This window comes from Colius striatus, chromosome 1 (genome assembly GCF_028858725.1).
Source record: "Colius striatus isolate bColStr4 chromosome 1, bColStr4.1.hap1, whole genome shotgun sequence".
Classification (NCBI taxonomy): domain Eukaryota; kingdom Metazoa; phylum Chordata; class Aves; order Coliiformes; family Coliidae; genus Colius; species Colius striatus.
The window spans coordinates 21402185-21412972 of record NC_084759.1 but is presented as its reverse complement, the minus strand read 5'-3'; positions in this window follow the sequence as shown (position 1 = coordinate 21412972).

Below are 10788 nucleotides of genomic sequence, written 5' to 3'. Positions count from 1 at the left end.
ATCAGGGAAAGGAGGCCATCACGGTGTTACATTGGAGCAATTTAGGTGAGGACTATATGGGTATTCTGAATTGCTGTACTTTGGCTCTGCCTTTGTGTTTTACCAAGGATTGCACAGACAGGCAAGCTTCTAGCTAGATTTATAAATAAGTAAATTTTATATATATATTTATGCATCTCTTCTCCAAAAAGGTCAAACTAGTCTTATGTACTGAGAAAGCAGTCTGCAGTGATTTGCTTTCAGTTAGTTAAGCAGTCTGAAGTGATCCAAGAAAGAGAAATCAAGGAAAATGGAACATTATTTCAGTCCCCAATCAGCGTGCTTTGTTACAAGACTCTTGCCAAATACAAATGTGGTATCTCTGTTAAAATCAGGATATTAGTTCTAATTACTGGGCACACAAAAATCTCAAAATTCCAGAGCTGAACTGATAATGTTGCTATGGCAATAAGCTTAATTACTACAGACCAACTAACAAATTCTTCAATGCTGCAATCTTTACAAGCTGCTATCTCATCTCCTGAAAGTTTTTGATTTTTTCCTCCCTCAAAGGGAGCTAAATCTCTCTTGTGTTATGGTATTTAAGTTCAGACGTTCCAAGTCTGAGGCTATTCTAAGAAGACTTTGACAGAGGCTAATGCAAGGGAAACACAAAGAGTGGTGCTTCAGAGTAACCATTCCAAACAACTAAACCCACATTTTTACCACTATACTGCTTCAAACACACCAAGCAATGCTAATTCCCTAAGTACATACTGACGACTGCATGCTCTTCCCACACTTTTTGTCTGCCTCATGGAGGAGGAAAATTTATGAAGCGAGCAGCTTTTAGTCCCTTCCCCAGACTTTGGTTACTGATTACTCCTTATGAATACATATGTGTGCATATGAACATATACATATGTTTATATATGCCCACACCAAGAAAAAAGGCCATTCACACAGAAACTATCAGGCTTTGCTTCCCCGTGGTAAGAATCCCCATGCACAAGCTCAGGCGCTGAGGATGAGCAGGTTGCAGGGTAGAGGACAACCAGCAGGGCTTGTGCTCCACCATGACGATGATTCCACAAGCTGGATACTACATGGTAAGTGCTCCTGAGGGAATAAGCTGGCTTTGCTGGGGATGGAGGTGAAAGAGGACAGGTGGGAGGCCCTGGTCCAGCCTAGGAAACATATAACTGCAGGGGCCAAGACAGAGCTGACCCTCACGGATCCTGTATGCATCACCATGGAAGCTCCTGCACCCCATTGCTTCCTGAAGAGACTGCCGTTTGCTGTATGTGTATAGTCATCCTGCTCGAAAGATGTCAGTGCCTGAGCCTAGTTGGGACAATAACACATGATGAACACGTCCCACTGGCTACTAGCCCACAGCTAACAAAATTCAAATAGTTAAAGTGAACTCCACAAACACCCAGCAGCTGAAAATACCTCATTTCCAGTATTCAAAAGCAGGTTGGAAATTTTTCACCAACAGAAAAATGATTCCATTCTATCAGATAATTTATACTCCATGAATAATTTAAGCAGCACATTTTACAAGGTTCTGTGCTGGTGGACTGCAATATAAACTTGCTTACATCCAATATGACAAATGTCACTCTGCTGACTTCAATTTAATTACTCCTAATTTATACCAGTTGGAAAGCAAAATAATTTGTTTAATTTCCCAAAGGATAAAAATACTGTTCAGTTCAAAAGCATTAGTTTTTTAATGGATTCTTCATAATATTTTCCAAAGACTTTCTTAGATCTATTTAAAATCACACATACTTGCCAAATTGCTCACAGTAATAATTAAGACATAATTGATCTCAGAACAACTTTAACCAAAAAAAAAAAGTGAAGCAAAAACGCCTCTGACCTTCTAACACTCAAACTGCATTTTAGATTGCAGAAAGCATTTTCAAACTAGTTCAGAGCTGAGGAACCATGTCTACTAGTTAGTACATGTCTTTTCCTTGATTAAATTGCAGAAGGTATATCGGTTTTTGGATTCACAGAACTTAAGCCCAGAGGAATGAACCAATTATCTAGTCTGACCTCTGTGCATCATGAGTTATTATATTTCATTCATTAGCTCCTCTATTGAGTGACTGAAGTGGTAACTTACTTCCAGTTGGAATTTCTATGGTATCAGCTTTCAACTATTAGTCCTTGACAAGCCTTTCTTCACTGGCCCTTTACTGTCACTATCTCTTTATGGACAAGTTTATATATGACATCAAGTCACCTCTCAGGCCTTAGTTGAGCTGTTCAATGCCTGTCACTGTATTTTCTTCCTTTATTTCCATGGATCCTTCCTGCACCTTCTTTAGTTTTTTCTGTTAATTTTAAAATAGGGATATAAATTCTTCAAAGAAAGGCAAAAACCATCAATTTTTGCTCCCCATGGTTTATACAGCCAGAGACTGCAATCAAGTTTTCGCTATAGCCTCACTAGATGCTCACATAGATGTCGTGGTTTTGCCCAGCCAGGAATGAAGCAACATTACAGCTTCTTGCTCTGTCCCATATCCACCCCCACCTTCATTAGGATGGCAGAGGCCCCAGTGAGATGGGAGGAAAAAGATAAGCAAAGTTGTTGTGGATTAAGACAAGGGCACGGAGGGCTCACTGCAAGTTATGGTTCTGGGCAAAACAGACTCTAGTACTTGACTTAGAGAGGAAAGTAGGAAAGTTTATTCTACTACCTACAAGAAACATAATAGAACAAAAAGTGAAAAGAGAGCAGGATCATGAGAAAATTACAACCAACACTTTAAGATCTCCCTCCCCCATCCCTCCTTTCTTCCTGGGCCCAGCTCACTGCTCCTGATATCTCTACCTCCTCCCCCTTCAACAGCTCAGGGGGGCAGGGAATGGGGGATGTAGCCATTCCCTCGCAAATGGGCTCTGCTGTTTCTCTCTTCTCAGAGGAGGACAACTCCTGGCATTTTTCCCCTGTTCTGAGGTCCCTCCCCTGGGACACAGTCCTTAACGAACTTCTCTGGTGTGGGTTCTTCCCAGCAGCTGCAGCTTCTGCCGATACAGGGTCCCTCACATGAGACACAGCCTCTTCTGGGCATAGTCACTGCCCCTGATGCAAGGTCTTTCATGAAGTGCAAACAAATCTCAGCTTCCCCAGTTCTCTCCACAGGATGCAGGGGAGTCCTGTCTTGGTGAGGCCTCATCTGGAGTCCTGTGTCCAGTTCTGGGCTCCCCAACTCAAGAGGGACAGAGAATTTCTGCAGTGAGTCCAGCACAGGGCCACCAAGATGATCAGGGAGCAAGATGACGGGAGCACCTTCCTTATGAAGAAAGGCTGCAGGAACTGGGGCTATTTAGTGTAGGGATTTCATTAATTATTAAGTATATAAGTCCCTTCCGACCCCTACTATTCTATGATTCTGTGAGTCTCTATCTGCTCCAGCACACCTCCTCCTCTCTTTCCTTACTGACCTTGGGGTCCGCATAATTGCTTCTCCCTCTTTTACAACTCCTTGCACCACCCACCAGCCAGAAAAGAAGGAAGGGCAGAACAAAGAAGGAACAGGAAGAACCCTCGTCTTCTGGTGGCTTCTTCTTTAAAAAGTGATCATGGAGGCGCCTAATTGGCTCAGCCCCAGAAGTGGGTCTGGTCAGAGCTGGGGAGAGTTTCGAGCAATTTCTTACAGGAGCCATCTTTACAGCCCCTTCCCCATCACCACAAACAGCTTTATGTCAAACCAAGACAAACTTTACACTAAATATTTGGAGGAAGCAAAGGCAGTGTCACACAGAACTTGTTTCTGCAGCCAGGTGGATTGCTTCAGGCTAACTGGCCTCATTAAAAGTAAGCAATGCCTCTTCCTCTGGCTGCGGCTTCCTAAAGGAAACACACTATCTGATGCAGGAGATAAGTTCCACTGGAGCCGGTTTCAAGTATCCCATACAGGCAAGGGATCTCGATGATATGAAACAGCCTCTGAAAAGATGTCTGCAGAGTTTAACTTATCATTTTTAGCAGTTTAAAGAGTTCAAAAGTGTTAGTAGCCACCTGCACCAGGGTGCTTCCCTGTAGCAAATTCCCTCATTTGACTCAGAAAGGCAGCATGTACACCATGCGACAAATCTGACGTGACCTGCATTACTCCAGCTGCTGCTCCTGGAGCATGTCCCTCAGGTTGCACATGGCTCCTTGCAGCTTGCTGCCTAATGATAAATCGTTGGGAGAAGATGGCCGGTGAACTGGTGCACCCAGTGTCAGAAGAGACAGAAAGCAGGTTTAAAATACAATGAATGTGATGTAGATGTTTTGAGGTTAACTGCTCATAAGCTACTTCTGTAACCTCCTGAGGAACTTAGAAGCTTATTACTTATTAGCTTATTCCTTCTTAGTGTAGTGCCTTGTAGTGGGTTTGCATGGCCAGGTTTTGGTAGCACAGGGCTACAGGAGTGGATTCTGTGGAAAGAGGACAGAAGCTTCCCCTGACTGGCCAGTGCCAGTTGGCTCTGAGATGGACCCTCCACTGACTAAGGCCAAACCAGCTACCGATGGAGGTAACACCTTTGTGATTAACATGCTGGAGAAGGGAAAGAAGTTTCTGGAAGGTTTCTAAGACTGCAGCAGCAGAAGAGAGTGAGAATCATAGAATGGTAGAGTTGGAAGGGAACTTTAGAGATCATCTAGTCCAACCCCCCTGCAAAAGCAGGTGCACAAGAATGTGAGGACAACATCTCTGCAGACACTCTGCAGCAAAGTCCGTCTATGGTGAACTGACTGTAACTCCCATTCCTCGTTCCCCTGTGCCATTGGAGAGGATGTAGAAACCCATGAAGAAGGGAGGAGTGGAGGGAGGTGTTTTAAGGTTTGGTTTTTATTTCTCATTTCCCTACTCTGTTTTGATTATTCATTAATAAATCAAACCAGTTCTTCCTAAATTGAGTCTGTGATAGTAATTAGTGAGTGATCTCCATGTTTTTATCTTGACTCATGAGCTCTTTATTGTATTTCTCTCTCCCCTGTCCAGCTTAGTAGAGTGGAGTGATGGAACTACTATCACTCCCTGGCATCCAAACAGGGTTAAACTATCACGTGTTGCTAACACAGCTCTACTACCTGTGAGACTTGCTGCGGTGGCAGCAAAGGAAAGGACCAGCCCTCTCACAACTATTACATTAAACAAGCACTCCAGGTAAGTGGCAGGAAAACCTGTCCCTGAAGGAAGCAAATACCACCCAACCTCTGGGTCAGCCTCTGGGAAAGTCTGCACTGAGCTCTCCAAAGGTTTCAACCCATGTAGCTGTAGCAAAAAGAGAGGCCAGACACTCTCTCAGCAGTCACTAATACAATGAGCCAAATAACAAGTCCTCTGTGCCAGCTTCTGACACTTAAACAATCTTTATAGTCTGCAGCATAATCACTGTGTGTGCAGGTACATCTCTTGGCCCAGGTGTAGGATATGCACACCAGGTCCATGGGCAGGGCAGAGCTGACAAGGCTGTATCTGGCCATGCTCCAACCACATCAGCATCCATCCTGCCCTACACCACAGCCTCTTGCCCTCAAGACTTCTGCAGGCACAAGCAAGGTCACCCCCAACACACACACCTTTTAATTTTGTGTAACCACCAGTGTATACCATGCCTTCTGAGCAACCAACCATTCTGGTTTGGACCCTGCCACTACACATCTCCTTGGGTCTTATTTCTGGTAACGCTGCCAGCCCTCGAGTGCCCATGCAGACCTCCTCTCAGCCTCTGTTACCACAAGATCAGCAGCCACCCAGGGTCTGCTCTCACGCCAGCAGCCCTTGCCCTCTCTGGGAGCTGAAGCAGTTTCTCCTGCTCCCTCCTCCTTAAAAACAAACAGAAGTGCTCAACTCCCTACCATACTACTCAATAAGCGATGGCACCACTCCCTGTCCCTCTCTTGGGGTGGTCCATAGCTTTTGTCAGAGCACCTAGTCGTGTGAGTGGCATCTCTGCTTCCCCTGGGCACTCTCTTTCTCCAACCTAGTTGTGCTTTCCCAGACAAAAAAAAAGGGCTGCAGTGAGGCAACTGCTAACAGAAGGAATACGAGGTGGGAAGGGAATGGGGAGAGTAAAACTGTGTCTTGACACATATTTAGCTTTGAGTGCTCCATTAATAGAGTTTCCCTGCAGGGACGTTATATAGATCCGTGCAAGCGCCTGCAGTGTCAGCAGGCTCAGGGCACGGAGAGACATGGAGCACGGCTACTTGGAGACTTTACAGAAAGTGTCTGGGGGTCAGATATCCCCACTGAGATGATGGGGCTCCAGTCTTCAAAGGCTGCTCTGAACTCCCTATATGCATCTGAGTGTATTTGCTCTGAGGACACCTATCCCCTTCAGCCAGGAGGGCACAGAAGGGCTTGTGCTGTCTGCCGTGACCTGAAACACTTGGAAAGCTTTCTGAGATAGCTCGTAACAGTTCACTGGATCAGCTGGCTAATTACAAAACTGACTGACTTTTCATGCATACTTGATTTATATGGAGATGGACAGGAGGGCTCATGGTGTTTGTGCTGTGTACAAACACAGCTGGTTTTCAAACAGTCATTATGAATTTCCCCAAAATCTGCAGCACACTGAACTCTCTGCTCTACAAGCACGATCAGTCCATCGGGTTTAAAGTTTCATATTATTCTCACCTTCCCAAGGAAGGATTTAAAAAATTGCTTTAAATACAAACATTTCCTTTTCCACTTTCTCTCAAAAATATTAAGTGGCTCTGTAAAACCTAAAATCAGGTTGTCATCTTTGGGCATGAGCCATGCTTGGGATATCTCATCCAGAAAGGCAGATGTTTCACTGAGTTCTGGCCATCTAAATCCAGGAAACTGTGTAATGAAAATTATTTTGCAATCTTATTTATGGCTGTTGCCTCCTTATAGATTTATAATATATGGGAATGTATAATGTATTAACCTAGATAGTAGTCAGTCAACCAAAAAAGAACCAGCACGGCATAAATGCACAGCAGATTTCAGCTTCTGCCCTTTCCGCAGAACAATAGCTGTGTGACTGGCTCTGCAAGTGATGGATTACTCACGCACACAAAACACACAGACACCTGTGCAAAAGGAGTGGTCTGATTCTCTAGGAAAATGTGGCCATCACCTCAGGCCAATTTTTCCTTCTACCTGCTTGCTAAAGGCAGTACTAAGCAGAATATGTGGTATTGGAAACTATCTCATTCTGAATGACTGATGTGAATGCATTTGAATGTATGCATCTTCAAATCCAAGGCCAATTTCACTGAATGTGCAGCCAATCCATTCCCCTGCAAAGATGCTTCCCAGACAAATCTGCAGGGCCTTTAGCACAAGCATTGTTTGATGACTCCCTGGTCAGACTCATTACAGCACCTCCGTTATTGCCCAGTCAAACAGCAGATAGTGTTTGCAAATGTTATTTGTATGTATTACAGTATCCTATATGAAGAAGAGCGAAGTATCATATGCCATAATTCATCCAAGCCTCACAAATAACACCCGCTAACTACAGCAAAACTTACACGTCATTTAAGTGCAAAGTGCTTTTAAAAATTTTGTTTCATATAAAGGCACACAGCGCAGTGGTTCAGAATTAGCAAACAGTGGTAGGCTCCTTACCAGCTCAAGCAGCTGGCTGACTCTGGTAAGTAAACGGGCAGCTAGGGACTTGCCTGGGGAGCCTGCAGTAGCAGCAGAGAGCACTGCAGCTCTGAGATGGAGGGGCTGCCATGGAAAGGGAAGGAACAAGGGTTGAGATGGAAGTATGCCCTTCCTTACCAGGGCACACAGCACCTGGAGACACAGAGCAGGGAGAAAGGGCATTTCATCAATTCTGACAAGTGGAGATACTCATAGAATCTCAACTGATGGTTATAGGATGAAATTAAGGTCTCGTCACAGCCACCCAGAAACCCGAGATGGATGTACAGGTCCCTGTTTCCTGCAGCACATGTGCAGCCACTCCTGAGAGCTGAGATGGCAACAGCCTTTTGGAAACTGAAGACTAGCATTCAAGGTGCCTTGAATATCAAAGCAGTCGAGGTCACATCTGGGCCAATCAAGAAACATGGAGTACTGTATGTAATCTGGTACACAGATCTCTCTGCTTCTTCATAATGTATGGAGAGGGCCTCAAAGAGTAGGCTGCCACATTTTCTTTACATTCAATCTTCTCCTGCCTTACTTACTTGAAAGACCCTCTTGATGAGTGGGGAACAAGGAGAACCCGTGCCAGTGACCTCTGCTAAAGGAAAAGGAATCATTTTGATCAAGTGAATGAGAACGGTTTTTCTGCAATGTTAACATCTATTTTGTACAGACAACGTAAATAGCTGGAAGAAAAGATACGCTTCATAAAGATCAAAACTTCCCAGGCTTTCAAGTAAGAGAGGGGAAAAAAAACCCCAAAACCTCTAAATATTCATATCTAAGTTCTCTGAGAGATTCCAAAGACAGAAGACAGGCCATTTCCAATATTTTTTGTATAATGAAATTGAGCAGAAGAAAACAAAAAAAATCTTTCATGTGATCCTGAATAATTATGATGAAGCAAAAACTGGTAAAAATTGTTATTTTCCAGTACCCCTCACAACCATCTTGCTGTATAAGCCAACTTTTATAACAGCATAATGAGGATGCAGAGCCTCCAGCTCTTCCCAGGGTTGTCCCACACAGGGTAAGCAACATGACTCCTCCTCATACGTGTCCTTAGATACCTCCTCCCACTCTCCTCTGCCCCTTCCCCACTTTCTCCTGCAGCAGGAGAGGAAACACTGACTGAGAGGTCTGACTTTCACCAATGCCCGAGGTGAACCCACTGGCAGAGCAGCTGCTGTGCCAAGGCCCTTCGGATCAAAGTGCAGCTCCCGCAGCAGGCCAACACCAACACACCATGCTGGCCTCAGACAAGCAGCACAGCCAGGCCCATACCCTCCACTGCTTCCCATCCAACAGCAGCCAGCACCCTCCTTCCTGGAAAGCAAAAGCATTTTCTTATGGCTGTAAGTCAAGTAAAGCTGGTGACTTATCCTAAAGTAAGGCTAGAAGGATTTCTATGTGTAGCAGTTTAGCAGTAAGTTACTACACACCTTACAATTTCATTTTACTGCTGGAGTTGCCTATGTAGAGATCAGAAATGCAAATAAAGGAAGAAATTAAGAAATTTAGAAAGTGTTTTATCAAGTCATTGTCAATACCAGATCACTAACTGCATCACTAGATTACTGCTTCTTTCCAGGAGCTCACAACTTTTAATTATTCAAATGATTCTGAGTGCAATGTTACTGGAAAATGACTGGTCTCCAAAGAACATTTTATTTTCTTTGCAAATTACTTTTCAAGAAGCTGCTCTGGTACAGCAGGTAGATTCCAGCTTTGCAAGGGTAGAGATGTACCTTTTATTTCTCCTCTCTGTATTTCAGGTCTCCTGAGACTCTCAGGGCAGAGGCACTGGACTCTCACAGACCCATTTTTGGAACCCTGGGTACTACCATGGCACATTTTCAGAAAAAACCCACTACTACCTCTTTGATCACTGAGGGCAAGAACTTCTACCTTTCCAGGCTGCAAATTACCAACAGTCAAGCAGGCATAATAACCCTATACAAATAAAAATCAATTGTAGACAATACCAGCTGCTGACACGCCACTGTCACCAAAGTAAACCACTGGCCCCTAAACACCTATTGCATTTAGAAGCAGGACAGTCTGAGAGGCACTGGCATCACAGGAAGCCAACTTGAACCAGCTGGTGAAGAGAAATGGATTTCGTTTCCTATACTGTCCACACAACCATTCTCATTAAACTGGATCCTGCACCAAGTTTAGTGACTTGCACTTGCAAGACCACTCACAATCACCATGTCACGACAGGTCTGTGCACTCTCCTTGTACTGCTGGGACCCACACACCATGTACCAGGGCAGCATCTTCTTGTGCTCATCACACTAGCAAAATCATGGAAAAACACTATGCAGTACCTAGGTGGGTCTGAACCCTTGAAAAACACTAATGGTTGTTTCATTTTAAGGAGGGGAGAAAAAAGGCTGGGAAGAAAGGTTCATTATTTGGTGGAGGAAGTGGGACATGGCCAAAAAATAAATGACAGAAATGCATAGCCAGTAAGATATTTATCTAAAAAATAAGCTATCATTGGCAGAGTGAGTCCAAGAATTATTCAGGGAAGGAACACACAGGAACCAGACACTCACAATACATTCTGCTTAGTACACTGATGGACAATAAACCTGTCTTAACCAATACAACAAATTGGATGTGGCTCCCTGCTTCTTTCATGGACCACCAGCTGCCATCTGTATGTTTCTGTATTCATCTGTCATTATCACATACTTATTATAATTGTCACAAGCTTCATGAGGCCACCTCTCACAATGGTGCCAGTCTGTCACGCAAAATCAATGGCAAAACTGGAGTCCCGATGGACTGAGCCTTTGTTGTTTCCAATTCTGGGGATAGAACCTTTGAGGGTTTTTTTAGTAGCAAATGAGTATGACCCTAAAATGTTCAGAAAAGATCAGTACCTGCAATATTTGAAAGAATAAAATAATTTTAATAGCACCAAAATATTGCTTTATTTTTGCCTTTATTTTTGGTATAACAATTACCTTATTTAAACCCCTCCAAAATCGTAAACAAAACCAGATTCTTTCATTTTGAAAACAGAGGGGTATCCTGTTTCACCCTCAAAACATTTCTGAGCATTTAATAAAATGAAAAATTAATCTAAACTAAACAGTTTTCACTTTGATCCATCAGTATTTTCTGAGGGGAAAAAACGGAAAAAAAA